At 43.8% G+C, this 25234-nt stretch overlaps 1 long non-coding RNA gene across 1 annotated transcript; it reads left to right on the forward strand.

The window, feature by feature from the left end:
- Window positions 1-16995: 16995 nt before the first annotated feature.
- LOC306804512 lies at window positions 16996-23792 on the forward strand. Its single transcript, XR_013774901.1, has 3 exons — window positions 16996-17368; window positions 21370-21496; window positions 22442-23792. It is a non-coding gene; the product is annotated as an uncharacterized lncRNA (long non-coding RNA).
- Window positions 23793-25234: the final 1442 nt, after the last annotated feature.

Here is a 25234-nt window from a genome sequence, read left to right on the forward strand (position 1 = left end):
GATATTTATTAATGAGGGAGAGAAAGGGCTTGAGAGACATTTGGCATTAGGGAAATAGCCAAGGCCCTGTGACAACTGCCACATCAACCTGTGTACCTTGGAAGGGACAGAAGACCTCTGTGTCTGGAAATCTGCTTTCTGTGAGCTGGGTTCAGTGGCCAACCCATTCTATCTGCTGTAGGCTGGGCAGGAAGGAGGAGCTTTAGTGCATTTATTATTATGTGCATTAGAGAGCACAGCAAACATGACAGTGAAAAGGAGAGGAAGGATGCTGTGGCATGGGAAGTGTTGCTGTTCTTGGTCACTGCTCCCTATGCTGGGATGTCTCCAGTGGTCACACAGGGTAAAATGAGTGTCTTGCATTTATGTATTTAATGCCATCTGAAGATGCCTGGGGGTACCCAGGGCATTTACCTGTGAGTTTCAGCTGTAGCACAAGACCTATGGGAAATCTGGGCCCTTCTGGAGCAGCAGCCACCAGCCAGGCAAGGATTCACCTGAGCACCTGAAATGGCTCCAGATGTGTACCTTGGGGCAGCCAGGAGGTGCTTTGAGGACCCTTTTCTATTTCACAGCAGTGCTCTGACAAAATCAGTGGATGTTTCAAGTGTCTGTGGATACTCTAGTTCTTCTCCTGCAAAGTGATGTCACCTGTGTTTTAGGGACTCACTGATGCATCTAGACAAAGTCTGAAGTAGAAGTCACCAATTTTGTGAAATGTATTAATTGCATTTTCCAGCCTAGCAATCTCATGAGTATCAGTTGCACAATTAGGCTGTAAATAATTCAATATTTGGCTATCAGGGATTCCATCAATATTATGCAGGCATTTTGTTTCCTTTTTGCTTGCATGCAAGGGAAATAAATATTTCATAGATGATCTCACAGATGGTTTCTGGGATGACATGGGGCTTGCATGTCTGAGGGGGTTTCCCACCACTGTGGAAAATCACTGCTGCTTCTCTCCAGCTGCAAGAGGTCACTCATGAGTGGCAGCAGGTCAGGCAGGTCAAGGCTTCCCAAGGCAGGAGAAAGGTGCAGGCACTGTGTCACTGCTGTGCCAAGGGAGGGGCCAGGGAATGAAGGCTCACACCCAGCAGTGAGACCTGACAGGTGGGTGAGTGCAGGGGCTGCTGCTAATGACAGGTGGGGGATGTTCAGCAGTGCTGAGTGTGGAGCAGAGACAGCCAAAATCCCTTAATCCTGGCAGTTCTGGGACAGCTCTTTTAATTCTTTTTAATTCAGAGATTCCTTTGCCAAATCCTGGGGAACCAGCAGCATCATGCCAAGCCAAACACAACAGTCTGACTTGCCACAAGCATTATTACTCCTCTGGTTTCCTTCCCTCCTCCCAGGCTCTCTCATGCAGACCAGGACATGCATGACATTGTGTGAGAGCTCAGACTGGGCATGTGGTCAGACCCAGGAGCCAAAGAGAGACTCAGGCAAAGTCCTGGATTTGGTCAACAAGAGAGCAGAAGTAAGAGGCAAAGGAAGGAGCTTTGTGAATTAGGACCCTGTTCTGTAAAGCCAAATCCTCTGCAAATCTGGGCAAGAGACATTGTAGAGCTCGTGATTAAGACAAACTCTGCTGAGAGGCCAGCCCAGCTGAACAGGTCACGAGCTGCTCCTTGGGCTGCCACACACAGAGGTGGCTATCATGTGGTTTCTGTGACAGCAGCTCCTCTCACTACACTAGTCAAGCCCAACCAGCCCAGACCCAGACAGACACTGGGCAAGCTCTTTGCAGCTCAATAGCTCATGTCCCATAAGCAGGGAGTTCTTTTCTGCAAGCTGTGTTTCAAACAACAGTCCCTGGGATGGAGCCCACAAAAAGCAGGAAATTCAAAGTTAAGGCTGATGCTCTGGGCTTTGCTCACACAATTGTTGAGGTCGAACAAAGCACAATGATGTGAGCTGGAGACAGGGTGCTACTCACCCTCCCCTGGGAGCTTCCTGCCTTGCCTTGTCTCATCCCAGTCTCTGAACTTTCATAAGAGCTTGGGCTGGTTTCTGGCATTGAGTTTCCCACAGAGCTGGTCACAGAGTTTTGTTCCCATGGTTTTTCTGCTTGGCTTGGTGAAGTCTCTTTGTCTCCCCCAGCACCCTTTGGGCAGCAGGGTTAGAGTGGTGCTGGGGGTGTCTGGGCAGCCTTTGGCAGAAGGTGCTTCATGGGGAAGAGGAGTTCCAGCAGGAGATGGGGAAAGCAAAGCAGTCACACCATCAGCATAAAACACTTCAACACAAAGGTGACACTCTGCTAGGTTTTTGTTGGTTTTACTTTAGCACATAAAAATTGTTCTGGGAAAATTAATGTGATGTCTGGTACCATAAAAGATAGAGTATAGAAAACTAGAACTAATGAAAGACATGGAGAGCTTATGATTTTTCACTTCAAGATCTTAAAGCATCCAAGAAACAATCCAACCTCTTGCAGTCAGGACACTTGGAAGTGGCAGATCCTGTTCCATGGGCCAAAGAAACAGGAGCACAGACATCTGAAATGTAGACAAAGAACAGGGGCTGGTGAGATGCCCGAACATCAAACACTGCTGGGACTTGTGACCAGTTTGCTTCAGGCTGTGACACTAAAATTAACATAGACTTAGCTGAAGATAAATATTAAACGCACAAAGAAGAGGTCTAAGGCCAGCTATCTCAAGAGCTTCAGTCCCTGAAAAAATCTGTAAATACCTACTAGATATAGGCAGCTTCCATAAGTGACATTTTCTCAGTATTTCCAATTGAGTTTTCCCCCTAAGCAATCAATCTCCTTCCTAGTTTAAGATTCATCTTATCACATCATAAACTAAAAATGGAAAAGGTCATGAGTTCTACTTTATTTAGGGAAAAAAATATTACCCTTTGTAAAATGTCTTTGGACTTATTTACATGACTGCTTTTGTTTCTCTTAGAGAACAAAAGCTTGACTCCTTCTTGTCCCATGGAGTCCTCAATACCAGTGCCTGGATCAGGGATGGGCTGCCTGAGGAAATCAAACCTGTGAGCACCACGTGGAAGCCGTGTGAGCCCACAGATAAATTGCTCTTTTAGGTTTCCAAGGGTTGGAGGCTAGTGCCTAATTTTAAAATGACAGTCCTTTGGCAATGCTATCCTAAGAGAGCAGCACAGAAATGGCACTATTTAATGCCAATGACTGCTCCCCCAGCACCCAGAGGGCCACCACCCCTGGCCATATAAATAATGGTACCAATGCCTGTGTGGGGAAAACTGCCTCTGCTTCTTGAGACAGGAGTTAGCATCACCCTGACCAATGCTCCAGGCTATTGCCTATTTGTTTGTGTTTTATTGCAAACTAATGCAAAACTGCAGGCTTAGTCAGGTCTACCAACAGTCTAAGCCTGATTTCCTCTTCCTGTGACCAGTATAGGACTTGCACAGAAAAATCACTGGAAAGTCAGTCAACATTCTGTTACTGCCCAGCTGTCTCTTGTCTGAACAGCCTTTTACCACAGGCTCTGTAAAGGTGGGACAGAGCTGCTGCAGCTCCCTGGAGAGAGGTAAGTGCCTTGAATTTCATTGTGTGTGCCTGGGCTTGTGTCTGCTGTAAGCCTCTGCCAATAAGGAGATCTTAGCATCTCTTTGGGGCAATTTGGCTGTTTACAAGAAATTAATTATCTGCATTGACCAGCTGAGGGAAGAACAATTTGTCTTTGTTTTCAGGTGGTGTAAGAATTAGGAGGTTTATATATAGATTAAACCCCAGGAGAGCATCTGTGATGAGAGGTGACCTTACCTGCTATGTGGACTGGCCTTGTCCCAGCCAGGCTCTGTCAGACACTGCCCACAGCAAAAATATCCAGCAGCAAACACACACATGGGGTGGGTGGCAGCTGGCATGAGCAGGGAAGTCAATACAGCCCAGGACCCCTTCATGTGTGTGCAGTGCAGGTGCTGGCAGCTGGACTGCTCAGCACCACTGGGAAGGCCCTGGGGTTTTTAGCAGGGCTTTTCCAGATCAGTCCTGCCCCCTCTCTTACCTATTGGTGCAGAAAATAACCCAAAGAGCAACTAAACAGCAGCAAAGCTTCTGTAACATCTTAGCTTTGTGTCCCTTCTCAGTGAGGGCTGGGAGTAAAACTGTCCCAGAAACAATGGTTAAAAACATGCTGGAGGAGGAGAGTGTAAAAGGGAAACTCCAGCGTGCACTTGCACTGCTGGCGGATGTTTTTTATTACTGTTTTTGGCTATTCAAACACTTACCCAAAAAAAGAAAAAGAGAAGTGGAGACAGCAGCCTCAAATCAAACAGATTTCAAACACTTCATAAACTTTTTCGAAATATATTAATCTTCCAAAGACTCTTTAGCCTGTTATTTAGATTTAAATAATCATGACCTAGTACTTACTAAATAACTAAAATCTTTTGAGAGTTTACATTTATACTCCAGATCACTGTGAAACAAAGGGCAGAAAGAAATCCCATTTGGATGTGAATATTTAATATGGCATTTGGAAAGCTGCTGCACTGACACCAATTTAAGCAGATAATCAAATAAGTATTAAAACAAACAATTATGCAGACATATAATTAGAACAGGAAAAGGTTCTAAGTTAAGCCAATAGAAAATGGTTTATAAAGACCATTTGCCTTTCAAACAGAACTGGAACAAAACACCAAGGCTGTTACTTTATATTTGGGATTATGGATCAGTGGAGGTACCAATAGTACCTGGTATGTAAATACAGGATGGATGCTGGGTTGGCTCCTCAGGGAGCCACTTCAGAGCCTGTGAATGTTAACTGGAGCCTTTTTGTTATGTCAAATAGGTTTTGGGTCAGGATCCATCACCCTCTGATGAGGGAGTCCCACAATTCCTTTATTTGGCAGCTTGCAGGAGAAGCAGAAGTAAAACATATTGCAAAAGCCAATCTCCAACAGGAGTTCTGTTCAATTATGTCTTAACATTAAACTGTAGCTAATGTGCTTTTACCAGATGTCCTGATGAAATACTATTATGAGCTGGTGCATTGCATTAATTAAAGTGAAATTTCATAATGAATTCTTTTTTTCAAGGCAGCAGGGATGAATTGGTGACCTACATAACCTCCCTTCCCTCTAAAATAGCTTTCCAAACTAATGAAATGAATCCCCCTGGTTGTGGCAGGGGAGCAGAGCAAGCTGTGCTTTGCATCCCAGCTACACACTGCGACAGGAAAAAATCTGGGCACTCTCCTCAGAGATTATGGCTTGTCTTTCATTGTGTCTAGCAACAAGAGGGAACTTTCAGAGGCAGGAGGACTCTGCATTAAGGCACCTTGCATAACGGGAGGCTTTTGAAAGCTCCATTAAAATTCTTGGACAGTGCCCTCACAGAGAAGCTGGGGGATAAGCTGGCTGACCCTCTACCTTATAAACTGGCACAAATGCACAGACAGTTAAATGCACATTTGTTCAAGTTTAAGAGGCTTAGAGTATGTCATTAAAATATAATCCACAAGAGACAACAAACATGCCCACAGCTGGCAGGCTCAGACCCGTCCCTGCAGCGAGCGTGGCAGGAGAGGAGCGTGAGGAGAGGATCAGCATCACACAGCCCGTGTGTGGGGGCAGCTCAGGGGAGGAGGGGAGGCTCTGTTCCCAGGCATATGTTTTTGAAACAGAAAATATGTCCCTGAATTCTGATTATGCCTGCGTTAGTACATTTTGATCCACGGCGGTTTGAGATTAAAAGCGATTTATGGTGTTGCTAAGTCTCAGCAGTCTACATTTTACTAAGCCATTGCAGTGCAATCAAAATAGTGCCTGTACCAGTGGTGGATTGTGCCAGTGACTCCTAATTGCCTGAAAGATAATGGTGTCATTAAAGTCTCTTGCCCCTGTGAGCCTTGTACTCCTCGACAGAAAAGATGCTTTTATTGTCGGTTTCAAAGGAGCCCTTAGTCACTGCTAAAGCACATTGTCCATTCAGAGGTACTGGGAGGCTCTGCTCTGTAGCTGCTTTATTTCTCAGCTTCTCCCTTCATAAGCAGTGGGCAGGCAAAAGCAATGGAGAGAAATGCAGAAAAAATATTGACCTTTCAACAAGCAAGACAAAATATAAATCAGATATGATTCAGTTAGACATCATAGGGGAAAGAAGTGGCTGAGACCTTGCACTGGTTTAGGTTTCTAGCAACAGAAATGGAGAATGCTTCCGTATAAGGAGACACACTCCACAAAAAATCCCAACTTCACCAATAATTTTCAAGTCAGTAATCATTTTGACAGAAAACTGTGACCAGCTTCTTTATTCATACAAAAGGCATGTGGCCCTGCAATTACACCTTAACTCACAGCCATTCTTCTTTCTGGACAATTTCAATTAAGAAATGACCTCTCCATAAAACATTCCATTCTGCTACAAGATTTATTCCTGTCTTCATCTGGTAACATCTTCCTGAAAAGCAGAAAGACACTTAGGCAGGTAAATTTATCACTTGTCTATTTATGGGTGTGAGTTTTCTTAAACAGAATGGGGTTTTAGAATAATTATTTGCCCATATTATGAATCTTGCTATTTCTTATGCTTTGAGAATCACCTTTCTGTTTGCTTTGCAGTGTCCTGCTCACTCATGGAGCCTGTCTTCACTGGGTCAGCAATACCAGACCACACACATATGACACTGATATGCAGAGGTAGACTATAACAAGAGTTTTCTGCATTTGTGCTAACCAAAACTGAGCAGAGATGCATTCAATCCCTAAAACCACAGCAATGTCAGGACAAGTAGTACCTGCTGAGTACAGTAAGAAGCTTGGTTTGCAGAGGGGCTGTGTAGTCCACCTGACCTGCTACCCTCATAAAATCTTTACAGTTAAATATACAGTTAAATATATATAAATATACTCAGTTACATTTAAGAGACTTAGGGCCTGCCCTAATACATTATATTGTAATGTTGCCTATTACAACATAATCCAGAGTGCTCACCAATGCCTGCATTACACAAAATAGTGCTTGGCATAGCTGGTGCAGGGTACTTTCAAGCAGAGGAGGCTCCACAAATCAGCACTCAGATAATTTTCCTTTCATACTTTCCTTCTCCTTATCTGTCTTTCTCTTAGCTGTTGCTTGTCCTCCTCCAGCTGTTATCTTTCCATCTTCTATCCATATTATCCATCATGGTGGGTATAAGAGCCTTTCTTCATTACATCACATTTCTGGAGTACTTTGGAGTACTCTGTTGTAGCTTCTGCCACTGATTCTCCATTTATTTAAGACTTACTGGCATTTAGTGTATTTTCATTGCTGAAGATTTTTTAATGTGGTGTTTAAATTTCAGACCTGCAGCTCAGGGCTGTGCTTGTAGGGTGGCACCAAAGCAGGGCCTTTTTCTGAGGGCAAGAGGAGTCTCAGTCAGCAGGATGAGTTAGAGGGGCCTTTCATACAGAGGGCAGGCAGTAATCACACAGAAGAACTTAATGCTTCTTGCCTGAAATGTAAGCAGCAGAGGGAAATTATTTAAACTCCAAAACCAAATTTGGAGACTCCCCCCATACAATGCAGCAGCCTGGGAAGGGCCAAAGTGGTCACTGATGAGCACAGCAGAAAGCCCAGGGCAGATGGTGGGCAGCTTTTCCCAGCCTCTGAACCCCTTTGTGCACACCAGGCCCTGCCAGGGACTTGCTCTGATACCCAAACCCTGTAAAATGTGAACTCAGATCTTAATCTAGTGTGTTGAAAATAGACAGAGTTTTTACTTGTTTTTACAAAGAACTAGAGCACGAAGGCAGAAAACCCATGAGCCTTTTGGCTTAATCCCATTTCAGACACAAAAAAGAAACTCCTGCCTGACAGCCACAAGCTCTCTGGGAAAAGTCGGCTCTTCCTATGTTTCCCTAACTATATTTACTCTGCCATGTGCTGTCATCCTCCAATCCTCCTTGAGTGTCACTTGAAGGAAAAAATCTGTAGTGAATTATAATGACAATGCATTGAAGATGGCTTACAGCAGAGAATGGCACTTCACAGCAGCCGGCTGTGACAAATCTGGGTTGGGAGAGAACATTGTGTGTGTCCCAGAGATTATAGCTTTTAAAATAAAAATCTCATTCTTGTTCCCTGGGGCTTTTTAATGAATTGCCACATGCAACAATGCCTTAAATGAAGCATTGGCGATTATCCATCTGACTGTGGCTCACAAAATAACACGCAGCACCCTGAAAACTCTAAACCTACTTGAAGAGCTCTAGTGATGCTAAGGATAGTCCCATTTTAAAGGCAAAGAAGTAGAGGTTACCAAAGGAGCAAAAACCTTTAGAGAGGTGGGACATCTTACTACAGTTAACATTTCTCAGCAGGATGAAATTCCCACCTCTGAGCCGTGGATCAGTTACACCACACACAGACTGAGGGTAATAAATGCCAGATCCCAGGATGATTCAGACACCTGCCTGTATGAAAATCATGGTTTACATTTCTGGCAAGAGCTAGAATAAGGCCTGGAGCAGCAGTTCTGCTGGTGTGACCCAGAGGGAAATGGTTCTTGTTGGACCACAAGGATAAGTCCAGTGAGAGTTACAGGTCTTACATCTAGGATAAAGCATGTCCTGTCCCATCCAGATATCTGCTAAAATCATAAACACTCTGGCTTTTCCCTCCTGGACAGACATGCTGGTCACAGCATTTAACTCTGCCTTTGGCTTAGGTGTGCAAGGGAAGAGTCCAAGCTACCATGGCTCCCTCTGCAGTTGCTGGGTAGGATGGGCTCCTCTCCTATGTAAGGCAGGCTGTGCTGCAGATCATGCTGCAGGTAAGTCTACATCCCACCAAGGAATGTACAGGGGCTCAGGAGAACACAGTCCAAAATCAGACACCTCATTTAAATGCCTCAGCTTGTGCTGTGCAAATGCACATCACAGCACCCAGTACTAGTGGAGACCTCCAGCTCCCCTGTCCATCTTTAACCACTTCTGCAATGCCTGTGCCTTGGCCCCCTGGGGCTCTCCCAGTCCTGTGCAGCCTGTACAACCCTTACCAGACTTTTGGGTCCTGCAGTATGCTTTAAAGCATCCCAAACTAGACTGCTCTGAATAGCTTCTGCACATGTAGAAGCAGTCTGATGCATCTCATACTTGCTGTGCATGGAACAGTGTCCCTCTGCATTCCCAGGATTTCCAGATGCCCAGCAGCCCTCCTGGCAGATATCCAGACATCCACTAGCTCATTGCCTGTGCCACAGTGGAGCTGGCAGGTCCACACACTTCCTTGATGTTTGCCCCACATTCATTTTCTGTTGCTCCTGGGCTTGGCAGCTTCCAGGGTAAATCTGGGTCAACATCTTTCCATAGCATTTTTGTTCCCTTCCTGCCATGGCTGGCAGAAGGGGATGTGCCAGGACAGTACTGAAGAGCCATTGACTGATGAGGAAGGACAGGAAGAGAATGAGGGTTTTTGGTTAAACTATGTTGAAGCTGTGCACAAACACAGACCCACAGGCAGTGCAAAAAAATGTCAGTAAAAATTAGAGGCTGATGTATGAAAATCTGTTGTTGTTTCCAAAAATTGCAGAAATTCATTGGAATCCAGTAGGAAATTCAGTGTTTGCTTTTTCTACTGTGATTAATAGCTGTTCAGGTTTACAAAATTTTAAGACTTACTTTAACATATGTAACAAAGTAAGTTTAAAACCTTAGACTACTTCAACTCTGAATGTTGGGAAACCCACAGGAAAAAACAGTCTCAACCCTATTTCAGTAAATGTGCAGGAGGATGAGTATGAGTAAAAGCTCTTGTTAGTTCTCTCACACTTTGCTCTTAGTAACTGGTTGATATTTTAGGGATGGAATAATCTGTGGAAGTTGCTTTCTGTAGCATGTGCTGCTAACCCTCTCTTTTTTTTTTTTTTTTTTCCTGTCAGAAAATCCTTTTGAAATTAGACCCAACTCCTGGAATCAACCCAGACACTGCTTTTCAAGCCAGAAGCATGTGTATAAGCATCATCAATCATGCCACTGACTCTTATCACTATTCTGTATTAACTTTCTACCTGGTTTGAATTCCCAATCAGCCCTCCTGAGCAACTTAGAGCCCTGAAGAAAGTGGTAGAAGGGAGGTGGGAGAAAGTGTGACTTTACACTGGGATTGGGAGAGTTTCCTGTAAATTACACTGATAAAGTCTGTTTCCTGGAGAAGATAGACAAGAAGCAGTTGGCAACAGGGTGAGTAAGAGTCGGATGCATTGGGGTATGATGTACAAAAGTGTGTACAACTGGCTCAATTATCATCTGAGCAGTTGGCCTGGCAGCTGCTTATGTCGTGTTTCAGACTCGTGTACTGCAAGGCAAGCACACGAGGAGTTATTTGCACAGGAATGGAGTAGATAATTCAGGAGACAAGGCTGTTTTTCTGATTTAAATACAGGACAAGCCCTGAAAAATGCAGGTGATTTCCTGTGCCATCTAGAGCAGAATTTCTCTTTCTCTGCTTAGGAAAGCGCTGATGTTCTCCCCATCCTCTAGCTCTCATTTATTGAAATCTCTTTCTCACAGTAAGGTTGTCCCAAGCTGCCTAAAACAACACGAATTGGGTGGGAGCACCCTCAGGGACTGGTGAGCCAGGACATGATGATGGATCTGGGCTGTGCCAGGAATGGGCTGCCTGCTCAGGCAGGGATGGTGGGTTCAGGTACAGCTAACCCAAATGGGGATGGGAGCTACCTCTCCATCTCAGGTGCAGAGTAAGCACAAACAGTATGCACACAGAACACTTACTTCATTGCTTTGCCCACCCTGCTGTCCCCCACCCTCTTCCCATTAAGCAATAACACATGCTGCTGAAAGCCAGGGCAGCTGTACTCATCTATCAAAGCCTGTCAGCTTGAGAGCATAGGCTCTTCCCATTAATTAAGCAAATGTAATGTGATTAGCTAAGGCTGTAAATGTTTCTAGGCCCATTTAGAAAGCTACAAAACACTGAGCATCATGTCCTCTTACTTTCATGTGCTTGTGCTATGTGAGATGCTCCTCTGGGGCTGAGACTTTAGTTTTTAAAATTTTGTGTGTGAGGAAAAAAAGAGAGAGAGATGCAATAGAAAGTGCTAAAAATGGGTCATGTAGTTCTAAAATTGCTGTTTGAATCTGAAGAAGAAATTAGTTTCTACACTCTTAAAAACTTTTGCCTACACTTTTTTTAAATGGATGTAACAAGAACTGCTGAAAGCTGAATTTTTGGTAAGAATCTATATACCTCATTTAAGTTTTCTACTTGCTTTGATGAAAAATATATATTACTTAGCAGCTAAGTATCTAAACTGGAGTGCTTTAGGCTGTCAACCTGAAAGTAAATGGAACAGTCAGTGGGAAGTTGCAAACAGAATAAGAAAATTCTTGAGGGAAATTTGAGTGTTATGAACTAGAGCTACTTAAGGATTTAAACCTGAAGTGGGATGTGGGTGCCTAAATCTAATACTGTGGTGCTGACAGCAGCCTTTGCCAGACTTTCAGCATGTATGAATCCAAAGGTACCTCCCTGTTTAAAGCTCCCCAGATGTTTACAGTCGTTTTGATCTTTGGGTCTCAAAAATGCTCTCACTCCATCCAGGCTGAGCTGCTCAGGAATATCTTCTGCATCTACATGTCTTTGGGATCCAGAAATGTATCATTTCTTGCACAGGCTCAGCCCGGTAGGCATGCACTAAGAATAGCTCTGACAAAGGGGCTGCAGCTCTCCCAGCAGCTTGGGCCACTCTTGAACTCCTGCAAGGATTTCCTAGAAGCTGCATCCACACGTGGGCCACAGCAGGTGAAGCCCAGTGCCTCATGTCTCACCCTCTGTGGGTTCTGTGCCAGCTCTTGAGATCAAAGTCTTGGCACACTGCATACCTTCACGTGGATGTAAAAAAGCCTTCAGGACTCAAATCATGAGAGTCATTTCCTGAAGCCAAATTCATTTAAATGAATCATTCCATCAGACCCTGACATCCTCTCTACTATCTTTTAGATTGATCCAAATTCCCAACTTTGTTTCCAGAAATTTGGCCTTTTCCTGCATGGGTGAGGAAGAAGCTATCATCATGGCATGCAAGGCAAGAACAGGGATGAATGCCTGGTGAATTATTTTCTGGCAAGGCAAAAAGCTTTAGGGAGCCTAGGATAAGAAGGTGCTCCGTACAGTTCCTATCTCATGCTTTCATAAACATCCTAGGGGATAAAGGGAGCAAAATACTCCTTGGAAGCTCTTTCCCTGAAATGGGACAGCACTGCAAAGAGATGCTACTCTCACCAGTCAGGACCAAGAGAGAGCACATGGGAGAGTTTCATCAGTCACACCTCACAGCCTGGTGCTTCTGAGGGATTGCTCCTTGCCTGTCCCAGCCTCTTCCCAGGGAGCACATCCAACTGCTGAGGCAGAATTGGAAGGGAGAAGAGGGCTGTTGCTCCAATTATCTTCTCATCTAGATGAAAGTGTGATTAGATGTGAGGTTTGCCCTTACTGGGGTCTGTGGTACTTGAGACCAAGACTGGGCTCAAGCCCAATCCCTGTCAAGACCTGTTTGTGCAGCTGGGGCCACAAACACTCCTGGAGCCTTCTCTTACAACACATAGGTGCAGTTCCTAGACAGGCAGCAGCAATGCCACATTTTGTATAGTTTCCTAATGCCAGCAAGCTCAGCAAGATTCAAAGCAGATTCAAAGACCTTTCATCAAGTCGGTGCCTTGCTCCAGGCTTATAGGAGTTTTTGAATGGAGAAATTTCCCATCTCTCCTGGACCAAAAGCAAAGGACTATCAGGCCTATTTGGCCAAGGAGCACTTGCAGAATAGGACACAATGCTGGAGCTTCATGTTTTAGCTTTTCACCTGATTATTAGCATAACTGAGAGTAAATAGATTTGCTGAAAACCTGCAGGATGTCCTGGCAATTGCTGCAGAAGTTTCAAACCCACCTAATGAGCATAGGTTGTCTTTTTATACTGTTAGATACAGGTCATCAAAGGTGATTGTAGTGAGTGTAAGATACCAAAATATCTCCAGGACCCTGTGACTTACTAGCTTTCAAAGAAAAACAGATTATTGATCTGATTTCTGGGGGTGTGTTAGCACTGGAAGCAATGTGGGAAAACCTAGGTGACATTCTGACAAGGGACCCTTGGGTCTCCAGGCCTGGTAAAAACCATGGGAGCCTAATAAATGGGATATAGTGGAATTCTATTAGGTGTCACTCTCCTCCTTCAGGCAAAATCCCCTGGAGTGCTAAAATACCCTTAAAAATCAGTGGTGGTTAGATGGCTGAATGCTTTCAGAAATTTGGCCTCCACCTTTCTCAGAAATAGGAAATTTTCCCTATGATTTATGCTATTGAGGTGTAGCTTTTGACAATAATAGCAGAAACCTAAATATTTTACCAGAGGACTCAAAGAACCTTTTTTATACCTCAGTTTGAGGCTGGCATTCGGTTAATGTTGATGTAATGTCTTTTTTAAAAAGACTGTAATTAAATTTACTGACACAGTCACCAAAGAGCCATTTATAAATTGTATATATAGTTGCAATTCAGCATCTGTTGTGACTATTTCATTGGGTTAGTCCTACCATCACAAGCTAATAATACTGAAAACAGGGATATGGGCAATTCACAAAGGACACTGTACTCAGTATATAGCTAACAGTGATTAAGTAGTCTCTGCTTTCAGAAGAAAGATAAGGGCAAAAAAGAATAGGTCCCTCGATAATATCAGGTAATTCTTATATATGGTCCTTCATGACACAGGCATAAATCACAACAAAACCCATCTGCAGATCTAAGGGGTGAAACCATAAATCCTGCTTTATAAATGAAACCTGCACATCTGATAGTGTACATTGCTCCAGATTTACAGCAGCTGTAAATGATGGACTAAGGTTCACAAACCCATTTGCACTCTCTGGCTGGGAAGAAGGGAGGTAAGATTTTACTGGGCAGGCGAATACATTGGAAGATGCAATGAGAGAGACCATATGGATGTGTGTGTGTGCAAGTGAGAAATGTGTATTTTACACAGACTTGCCATATCTTGACTTTACATTAGGAACCCCTCCTCTGTCTCCAGTTTCTATAAATTCATGGCAGTGTGTTATGCCTTCCCATTCACTCTGGGTCTGATAGGCTACATGCAGTTGATGGGGCCAAATGTTCAGCATTTGCTGGTCACTGGAACAAACTGGGCTCAAATAAAACCTTTCATGGTTGCCAGGAGCCTGTGCCTTTTTCAGTCTGCAGCTCTGCCTGAAGCAGATGAAACCCAAGTGATTATTTAAGCAAGTGCAGGGTGATGATGATCCAGCACCTTTCCTGGGTCATGGCCCATCTTCTGGACAAAGTTGGCCAATTTGTCCATCTTCTCCTTCTTCTTTGGCCATTGGAGGGTGCATCTCTCTGGAACCTCCACCTTCCTCTGGCCATAGAGCTGCTTCTCATAGGTAACACCTGAGCCCCCTTGGGGCCCCTCACCATTGCACCCACAACATGAAACATCTCCTGGGACTGCTCCCAGCATGGCAGGTTTGGGGTTTTGGCTTGCCCAGCTCCTTGTGTCACTGCAGCTAAACCAAGGCATGATCTAAAATGCATGACTGATTGTTTAATTTTCATTGTTGGGACTTGGCACCTAGGAAACCTGGGTTTCCTATAACACTTGCATTTCACATTCATCAGGATGTCTTCCTGATGGCACTCTCAGAGTTTGGCTTCATACAGCCAAAGAAAGATGGTCTTCCTCACACAGGCTTTTGCCACAAAAGTCTTCTCTAACCTTCATTTTTAGCACTGTACTGTGAAATTCCAGTATGCTTTGCAGCCAAGGTTAGTGCAATCCAGCAGTGCTAACTTCTCTGCCTGATTTGGTATTACTGCCATTCCATATTTACATTTCTAAATAATTGAACCCAGCAGTGTTGCTTCTTTCAGAGCAGTTGGAGCTCCCAGGCGTGAGCTCTCTGTGTTTCCAAATGCCATCTATGTAAAGTTCAGTACCTCCTGAACAATCAAATATGTTCCTGTGTTTTCCTGTAAAAGGCCTCAGGGAATGAATGTAACCAAAATGTCAGTCTGAGGAAGAAGTGCCTCCCAAAGAGTGAACAGAGCATGTAGAAATATGGACTTTGTTTCTCTAGGGGCACATGCCAGACATCAGACAATGCATATAAAGCTATTTGCTATCTGTCAGCTCCCCAGAAATCTTTATTTTGAAGCTAGCAAAGACTGATTTATTTTACTACAGATTTCTTCTTTTTTTCTTTCCTACTTTCAGTCAAACATAAATATAACATTCTAGCTTTTTAACATAGCTCCCTAAGACAATTGTATCCATGCAATCCCTCTGCCTGTGGTAATCTGAATTTCTTGTCCATATAAACACATTAGGCAGACAAATGGAGACTTCCAAGAGAAGTTTCCATAAGATCAATGTAGAAATCTATGGCTATAGAGAAGATAAAATCATTCATGCCTCCACTGAGGGAAAATTGAAGGCCATCCCTCTGCTTGCTGATGGCTGATTGCCAGCTAGCCCTGTGTAGTTTCAGATGAGCCAAATGCCATTATGCCTTTTGACATGGCAAGAGGCAAAATACATGATGGAGGGCAAGGAGGCAGCTGGGAAGTTGGCTTAGAAGCTGTGTCATGGAGTGAAAGAGATGAACAAATGGGGAAAGGGAGAGAAAAACATGGGAAAAATATCACAGAGAGATGTGAGGAGCAGGGTGTGCTCTTTGGGATGTCCCAGAGAGCAGCAACAAAGAGATGGACTGTTGCAGGGGGACAGTGCAGGGACATGGACCACAGACTCCCAGTGGATTTGCTTCTTCTGGAAGACTTATTTCAGTGCTGGTGGACCTCTGTTTCCATTGCCTCATTAGCCTCTACCTGGGCCTAAAGCCCAAAAGCAAGCAATGTTCCAGCTGCTCTCAAGCAAACTGCTTCTGAAACCCTGTTTGTGGCTCCTGGAAGGAATTTCTGAGTGCTACCTGTGATTCTCAGACTCCTCTCCCCTGCTGTGGGCACCTGCTTGACATCCGAAAAAGGTTGTGAAAATGATGGTAGGGATTTTTTTCATTCAGAAGGTTTATATTATATTTGTCACCTTTTCATACTGCCTTATCTCACTTCAGTGTTGCTGTAGTGTCCATAGCTTGCCCCTTTGTCTAAGTCAGCTGAAAGCTATTAGAATTGTCAAGCAATTCAGAACCAATTACTGTTACACACAAAGCTGCTTTCCCATTGCTGTCTTCAACAGTTTCACTGACATTTGCAGCTAATGTGGACACAACAACAGAGGGTCTAAATCAGTTGTCTTCCATATTTCCATAGTTTAAAATACAGGAGGTCTATTGACTGCCCCTTTGTGCCACTTTAATTATTATTTTATTTAATTTCCTTTTATTTCACTCTATTTCATTCTGTTCATTTTATTTTATTTGATTAGCAAGCTCTCCAAATGGCTCACTCTAGGCCAGCAGTTGTGACCAGGGCTTGCCTTACTGCCTGAGCTCTTGCCAATTGGCCCCCAGCTAGGCAAACCTTTGCCCTCAGCTTGCTTGCTGCAGTGTCTCTGAAAGGTTCCAACCTTGGGAATAACCTTAATGCCTTCAAGACGGTATTTGGTGGACTAGTTTTGCCCATGGCTCCCCAGCTGGAATACAGGAACAGCAGGGCTGGTACAATGCTGTGGTGGATGCTTGTGGGGCAGCAGCTGCAGTGGGGTGGCTTTGATGAGTTCAGTCTCATTGATAATTCTCGTTTATCGTGGTTCCTAGGGGGTAAAGGAGGCAGGAGAAGTGCCCTGTGTTTTAGAAAGCATGGGAAGCAATAAGGGGACTCCACAAGTAGCTGCACTGGCAGCTGGCAAGGCACAGGGCAGGTCCTGGCTGTGTGCCCGGGAGCAGCGCTGCTGCCAGGGGCTGTTTGTGTAAGCTCAGTTTGAAGCTGGCTGAGGGGAGCTGTAGGCAAAGCTCTTTTGTGTAGATGCTGGCTCAAGGTTTGCTTCCACCAGAGCTGAGGAAAGAACTTTAACCCCTTTGGGAGGCCAGCACCTACAGCCAGGAGAATCACCAATACTCTTCTGGGCTATAAATCAGGGGAAGGTGGGCTCTGTGGCCCTAAGGGAGCTGTTAACTCCCATGGGTTCTCATCTGAACTGCTTTTACTAGAAATCCAGAGGATGTGTTGTGCTGTAAGGGCCTCTTATTATTGAAACTTGAAGAGCACTGCTTCTTGCTTGTCAGTGCAGCAGAGATAACTTGTTTTGGCACCTCTTGGGACTTTTTTTAGGTGAACATGAAGGACATGGTCCAGGACTTCCTCACCTCCTAGCCTCACCTTCCATCCACACACAGTTTGTGGAAGGAGCAGCTGCTCATGTCCCCCAGTCAGCAAAGGACAGTTGGAGGTGAGTTCTGTTACAGATTCAGATGATAATTGATCTTTAAAGTGCATATTAATGCTGCTAGCCCACTTCAGAGAGAAGCAGTACCTTCCAACCATCCTCTTGCATAACATCTGACAGCCTTCCTGCACTGTTATTTCCCCTGAAGATTTGTTCTACAGCCTCACAGATGTGATGAGCATCTCAACCCTCCTGGAATTTCAGGGTCTCCCATCTCAAGAAATCAGCTGCCTGATTTCAACAGCCTGACCTGTTGGCTTCTCTCTGCACTCTGCTTTGATGCATCTGCCAGCATCCTGGATAGAATGGCTCTTCCTAGTATTAGGAGCTGGCCAATATGGGAGCACTGGACCTGACAGCTGTGGGCACTGGGGCCATGTAGGAGCAAACAAAGGCTTTTCTGTTTTGGGGGCTGCCAGGCTGTCAGTGTTCAGGCAGGGAAAAGATCACTTGCTGTTCCTGCTGTTCCCTTCCCATTCCTTAAATGAATACAATACTCCATTTTAAACCTGCAAAACTTACACTCCCCTTTACAACTGAGCATCTGGGAACTTAAAACAGACCCCACTAGTAAATAAAAAGAAGCAGCGTGATTAGTTTTATAGCAGTAAAAGTGGGTTAATCACTAAAACTGCTTCTTCTGCTGCCATAGTTCAGATAAATGGGTTTAGCACAGCAAGCAGCTGAGGGCATGCACTAGTGGCTCCTTGTGCAGCAGAGGAGGATTGTGCAGCCCATCAGCCCTACGAGACACCAGCCTGCTGCCTGTGAGCATGGTGACAGACTTCCTGCTGACTTCAGTGGAGCTGAGATTGTGCTGCAAGTAAATATATCTGCTTCCAAAGGGTACAAGAGACAGATCAAACATGAGCGAGCTTTTCTTGTATCTTGTATGATCTTTTCCCTCCATTTCCTCCATGGATTTCCACAGCATTAAAGTTTCATTAAAAAGAAAGCAATTTAAAAATTGCATTTACCTAGAGCCTCTGACCATATGCAGCCATATTGCCACATAAAATGCATATGTATTGTCAGCTCCTATTGGGAAAAAAGCTATCTGGACTTCAGTTGTACCATATATAGCACTTGGGCTCAGCAATATCCACACTCAACCACACTCTACCTGTGTGAGCCCTAGATCAAAAGCACCAGCAACTGGTAGCCAGCACCAGCTGACTGTTTGCAGCTTTGAGCCAAAGATAATTCAGGATAATTTTGTTAGTCTGGATGCAATATGTTGGTCACTAAATATGTTTGGAAAATGTTAAATGAGTGGCTGTAGACTGTGCTTGTTCACACAGCAGCTGGAGCAGGGAATGTGAAGCCAAGGAGGGAAGTGGGTATCACATCCCAGGCAGGAGGGAAAATGCATAGTGTAATCATTGGAGTCTAGAGTTTGGCTAAACCTTATGGGGGGAAACTTTGAAATATAAAACATGAGGGTTTTTTATGTCTGACCTGTTGATTGCATTAGGTAAAGCTGTTGGTAAATTATTGGTAATCAAATTTTAGAAGTATTGTATTCCATTAGCATATTGCTACAAACACTTCAAAAGCAGTTTTATGGGGCAGAGAGAAAATGCAAGATAGATTTCCATTTCCTGACTGAATAATTAAAACAGCTCCTCCAGAACAAATACTTGCATAGATAGATAAAGGATTTGATTTCTGACATTTCATGTGCAGCAGTGGCATTCACTCCTGCATGGCAGACTCATTTCATGTGCCTTATAAACACAGCAGAAAGTCATCGTGTTTTGGTGCTTATTGGCTTTAGTACTGGCTTTTTGCCATTGTGTTATTTATCCATTATTCTGGCAAATTCTCACCTAAAACATATTAAGATGCAAGAAATTATTAAGCCATGATTCTCATCTCTTGTTAGTTCACCACTGAGACAGCCACCAACAGCCCCTTTCCTACAGTATGCTGCTCACTTGAGAGGCTTTCCAACTAACCCTGGGGATCTCACCAAATCTGCACAGGTGGCTGTCAGACAGCCATACCACCCTCCCCTTCTTCACAGAAAGCAGTAAATGAAATCTCTACTTATTTACTGTAGCAGACAAGCTATTTCAGGTGCATGTGGAAGAGAAAAGCCATTTGGTGGGTTTTCACTTCAGCAAAAAGCTCTCACACCAACTGCAACCTCCAGCTCTGCTCCCAAGCCCTGCACAACTCCTCCCTCATGCCCTCCTCTCACAGTGCCAGTGCTGAGCAGGGAGATGCTGTGTATATCTGCTCTCAGAGCAGCTCTCCAGGCTGGTAGGAACTGACAGATGGTTGCTCTGAGAGATTTCCAAAAGAGGGAAAAAACAGAAGCCTCTCAACCCACTGCAAGTCCCTTGTTCTGGCTGCATTGGTAAGACAACGTGCTTAAACAAACCAGGGAACGCAAATGAAGCAAGGGGAAGGGTTAGGTTAAAGTAGGTCAAATCAGAGTCCTCTGGGCAAATTTTTGTGTAATCTAAGTTTCCATTCTCTTTCCCAATTGCTCAGCTGTTGCTCAGTTTATGAGGGGATCAGACCCAAGAAAATGAGAATCAGGAAAGCCTTGGGAATTTTTCTAGGAATCAGTGTTTCTTTTCCAGTCGTGGCATTCAGATTTCTTATTTCTTCATTTGCCATTTGGTTGAAAGGAGTAAGCACATCCCAGCAATTGGCACTGAAATGGGAAAGCCTTGTCTCTGTGCTTGAATTTTGCACTGTTTATTGCAGGAACGCTGGTAAGGCTGTTAGATGCCCAGGGGGGTCTGTCAGAGCTGCTCTCACTTAGGGCTGGTATTGCTGCTTCTCTGTGCTGTGGTTTTTCCATGTATTCAAAACTCCCCCAGTTTGACTCTTCCCAGCACTTTCCCTGGCCTCAGGTTAACCCCTGCACTGCCAGGATCCCTAGATTGTTGATGAAGGAGGAGCTTTAAAGACTCCATGTCCCTGCTGAGTGCTTTGCCTTTCAGTAGGTCTCAACTAATTTGAAGTGGACATGGAGCTATTAAAGCCCAGAAAAAAGGTTGTTAGCAGGGAAGGGGAATTGAAGGACAAAATCTCAAAACACTGTGCCTTTCTAGCCCTGGGAAATAGAGAGATGTCACAACTCTTTGGGAACAGTATTGTGTCACTGACAAAAGCTATTTGAGCTTCTCTTTCTCATTTTTTAATGATATTAAATAGCATTCACTCTCTCTCCTCGGGGTTTATTCTGGATAATTCGGATCTCACTGTAAACCAAAAGCATTTCCACTAATCTCAGCAAAGACTGACTTAGTGGAAAGGAGGATTTTTGACCAGATAATTAGGGAATTAAAAGTAGGGTGGTCGTCAGTCTTCAAAATTTTTCTCCAATATTTTTGCAATAATCTCTCTGCAAAGGTGAACATGCAGCAAGAAAACCTGTTTTAATAATTAACTCAACTCTCCCCTATGTAAAAACTATGCTGGTAACAAAACTAAACAACCAAAAGTCACTTTGTTACACTGATATTTGTGATAATAAAATCACAATCAATTACAACACCTTGCAGCGCATTGGCAGAGATTTGATGGTGCCTTTTCATTACTGACAGTACAAAACACTGGACTGCTCAGTTTTCAGCCACATTACCATTTGAAAACAGTCATAAGCAACAACACTGTCACCCACATCCTTCTTCTCCCAGTCCCATCAGCTGTATCACCCAAATTTAAACCAGCTGGGGTTTTTTTAGGGGAGGAAAAAAGAATCTGAAATATATCAAGTGCCCACATATTTCATTAAATGAGGGGAGAACACAAATGCTATTAAGGACCTCAGCTTGCTGTGCAGGGTGAAGAGAAGTTTGGGATGGAGATGACCCTTCCTATATCTAGGAGGGTCCATGCTGGAACTCTGCCTGTGGAACAACATGTCTGTGGTTTCATTGTTCAAGCTTTGATGTCTCTGTGCATGGCTTTTTCCCATCCCATTTAACATTTTAGTTGAGAAGTCATCCTCCTAATGTGGGCTACAATCTCTGTTATTTCCACAGATCACTGATGGGACCATGAAAAAGTGTGTTCATCTGGGTTTCTGCTCCTCTGCTTTCCTCCCCCGCCAGCTGTAACAATTCTTTCCTCCTTTTCCTACCCCACAGAAGCATAAACACTGTGAACATTGTGAGAAACCCTTATTTACCACCTCTCTTCCCTCCAATCCCAAATGTATTTCTATGCTTACAAGAGAAATACTCCAAATACTCTTTCACTGCAGGTCCCCTCCTACAAGATAAAATGAACAAATGCATGCATCCTTGCACAGACCATGTTGTCCAAGCAAGCACATGCATTTGCTATGGGCCTTTGGGGACCTATCCTTTACAGAACAAGTGCATTTTATATGATGCTTACATGTCAGCACTTCACACTTCCTCCCCCTGCCCCCCACATTAGTAAGCTTGGGTTGGTAATTCACCATTGCTTTGACATCTGGCACCACAGTCAAAGCAGGATCTCACTTACCAAGGCTGCAAGGCAAGCACATCTGTGTTTCCCTACAGCTTTGGCACCTCATCATGTTTCACAGCAGCAAGTTCATTGCTGCCCCCGTGGCAAGGCTCTTCTGCTACTGAGGGGATGGATTCCCATCAGGATTGCTCTGGCAGCAAAGGCTGTCCAAGAAGTTTGTCTGAGTTCAAGCCCCCACCTATAGGTGCTTTATCCCATTCAGGTGTGCTAACTTAACTTTTTCCTGTGATCATGCCCTCAAACCTTTTCTAAGGGGATTTGCTTCTGGGAAACTGGAATGTAGCATGTCACAGAGATTCAATTACTCTTGCCAAGCAAGTAAGAGTTCCTCTTACACTGTGCTATAAAATACGAATGCACACACAGTGAAGCCTGAACTTTAAAAATAATTACCACCACCAAAAAAAAAACAAAAAACAAAAAAAAACAAAAAAAAAACAAAAAAACCCAAAAAAATGGAATTTGATGTCATTCTGTATGTTTTGGATGGAAGAGAGGCTGATTGAACTTCTATTAAATTAGGGTTTACTCCTATGCTACTAAATTAGGATTTATCCTTATGCTTCCTACTCTATAATAAAGTATATTTATTTCCAGACCAGAACGTGCACATAGGAACTTACTCTGCCAAGCACAGAATGAATGAGAGGGATATGAGAGGATCTAAGAAGGACTCAGCTCAACTTTTCCCACTGTGACCCTTCATAACTGTGTTCAGTGGCACTAAGTCACAAGACAGCTGGCCATCCACACCTGGCCCTGCCCCAGGAACTCTGTGGTCAATGCCCTCAAACAAGACAAATCCTCAACAGAAGTACAAGAAAGTTGGTGAGGGAATGAGGGCACATGTAAAGCAGTTCAGTGTAGATTTGTTGAGATCTGTCTTCTCTTTTGTTGGAAATGAAATAATTATTTCAGCAGTAGCTGCTTTATCATACTGTATGAAAAAAAAGTAACAAAAAACAAAACCTTGAAATTATATCAGAAAAACAAAGCTGGAAAAATTTTAAATTTCCATTAGCAGTCTCTCTTGGGATCTAGCTCATTTTATTTCCTCCATCTTCTCCAACTAAGTTATGTATTATTTCATTCAATTTGATGTTGAGCAGTGTGATATTCCTGCTGCAGGGTAGGAGCAGGCTCTTGTATTTGCTTTATAATTGTCAGTTGCTGCTCTGTGTTTTTGCTGCTTTTTATATTATCAGCTGCTCATGCTTTGGATTTCTTTCCCTCTCTTTGTTACAAAATGCTGCAAGTACAAACCAGGTAAACTTACAGCCATTCTTTCATTTACAGAGCAGGCACCAACACATCTCTGAGATCTGTCTGCAAGCATCTAAGGACAAATCAATTCCAGACATACTGTATCAATTTCAGCACTATGTAGGAACAGACAGAGTTTAAATCTCTTAGCTTTGCATGTCTTGAATGAACTCTGCCTTTCTCTTGCATAGATACAAAGGCAGAATAATCTTCCTAACTTTGAGGGAGTTTAATTCAAGGGTGCATCTGTCTAAAGAAATTAAATAAAATGTCTCTCCCAATTTTTAGTCCCTTGATTTTGACACTTTTAGTGACCATCAGCTAATTGTACCTTAGTCCCACATTCTCTTATGGAATCACCATGGAGTAAAGGCTTAATCTTGTTCTCATTCAAGTCAATAAAAAAATTCACATTGGTTTAAATTAGAGCATGAGTGATCCTAAAGTATGAGTCAGAATTGCACAACCCAATTTTCATTGGGCTAGGCTTAAAGAATCTCTCTTAAACCACATACTCACTCAAGTTCCTCGTGTGCAAAAATACCAAATGAGGCCCCAAACCCTGACTCACATGTTCCTTAACTGAACTCCCACTGCAGTACTGTAAATATTACCTAAGGAGTCAGAGATTTGTTCTTTCACCCCTTTAGCACCACTACTTTTTTTCTTCCCTAAATCTTCTCCTCCACAAGCCCCTACACTTTGCCCTGTGCCTTTATAGAAATAGCGAAAGCAATAAACTTTTGTTTCCCTCTACAAACATTATGAAACTGCTTAATTATTAAAATATCTATGTTGTTTCACTGGAGGGAAAAAGTCAAGCTCTGTATGATCTAATTGTTTGTTTTCTTCTCAGTTTCCTTGGCATAGGTTTCTTCATTTTTTTTATAAAAGCTTAAGCAAACATTTCTCCAGACTCAGCATTCAAAAAGTTCCTGGTGAATTAAACCAGTTGAGACTCACCAATCTAAACCTTTCAATGCAGACATGATGGGGGGAAGTGATTTCATTTTATGGTAAGGTAAGTCTGCAGGACATCTACAAATCTCTAGAAGAATACAGTCAGCCTTTTAAACCCCAAAAATTACAGTCAAAAACCTTCTTGATCTGCAGCTGAGCTACAGACAGTGTATTGCAAAAGGCATTTTCTAGTCAAGCTGTAGCTGATGCTGTAATAAAGTGTGGTTCACGAGACCTTTGTGGCTGCCAGGCCCTCACGTGGGGCATTCAGCACAGCAGCAGCTGTGCAGAGAGGCTGTGCAGGCAGGGTTGCCTCCCCTGCCTTGCCACAAGCACTCCTCACAGCAGTGATGCAGGTCATGGCTCCTGTCTGGAGAAGCAGCCTCCTGTCAAAGAGCTCAGGCTCTACCTCTTGCCCCAGAACACTCCTGTCCATGCTGGGAGCTGCCTGCAGGAGCTGCAGGCAGGAGAGAGCTCTCACTTCCCTCTCTTGATGAAAATTGTCATCACTAAGGTTTAAGCTCCCTTTCTCTTTGACTTTTCAAAGCCCCTCAGGCTCTGCTCCAGCAGATGGGCAGCACAAACATGGTGATTCCAGCATATCTGAAGCCAGCATATGCAGGGGATTTGAGTGTGCTTCATGGCTTCGTGTCAGCCAGCCTGGGAGGGGTTCCAGCCACAAACGAGTTCAGGACAAATGGACAAAGTCTTTTTACAGCCTGGAGAAAGTTGGCTTTGTGAAACATGCCCAGTGAAACCTGGACATATGGTAGCTTTAGCTGCAGAGGAGTTCATGTGCATAATCCGCCTTCCAGCACTTCTGTCAGTGACAGCTGGGAGGTCACTATAATTATCCTGAATTTGGATGCTGAGCAGCACTGAGCACTTGTCTGTTTAGGGGAAGAGAGGAAATCTGTTTGTAAATGGATTGTAACTTAATGTCTTCCAAGTGTGTCTGCCCTCTTCTTGCTTATAAGGACTGTGCACTGGGAGATCAGGCAGAGGATTAATGAAGTGGATACTCATCCACTCAAGGTTTTGTTAAAGCTGAGTCAGTAAAAGTAAAAATTAATTTGGGATTGGAAATAGGCTGGTAAAGAAATGCTGGGTGTGTTTCTCCTCCTCCTCCTCTGTCAGCGCTATGAGAAGGTTTCATGCATGTGGGAT

This window comes from Erithacus rubecula, assembly GCF_903797595.1.
Source record: "Erithacus rubecula genome assembly, chromosome: 8".
Classification (NCBI taxonomy): Eukaryota; Metazoa; Chordata; class Aves; order Passeriformes; family Muscicapidae; genus Erithacus; species Erithacus rubecula.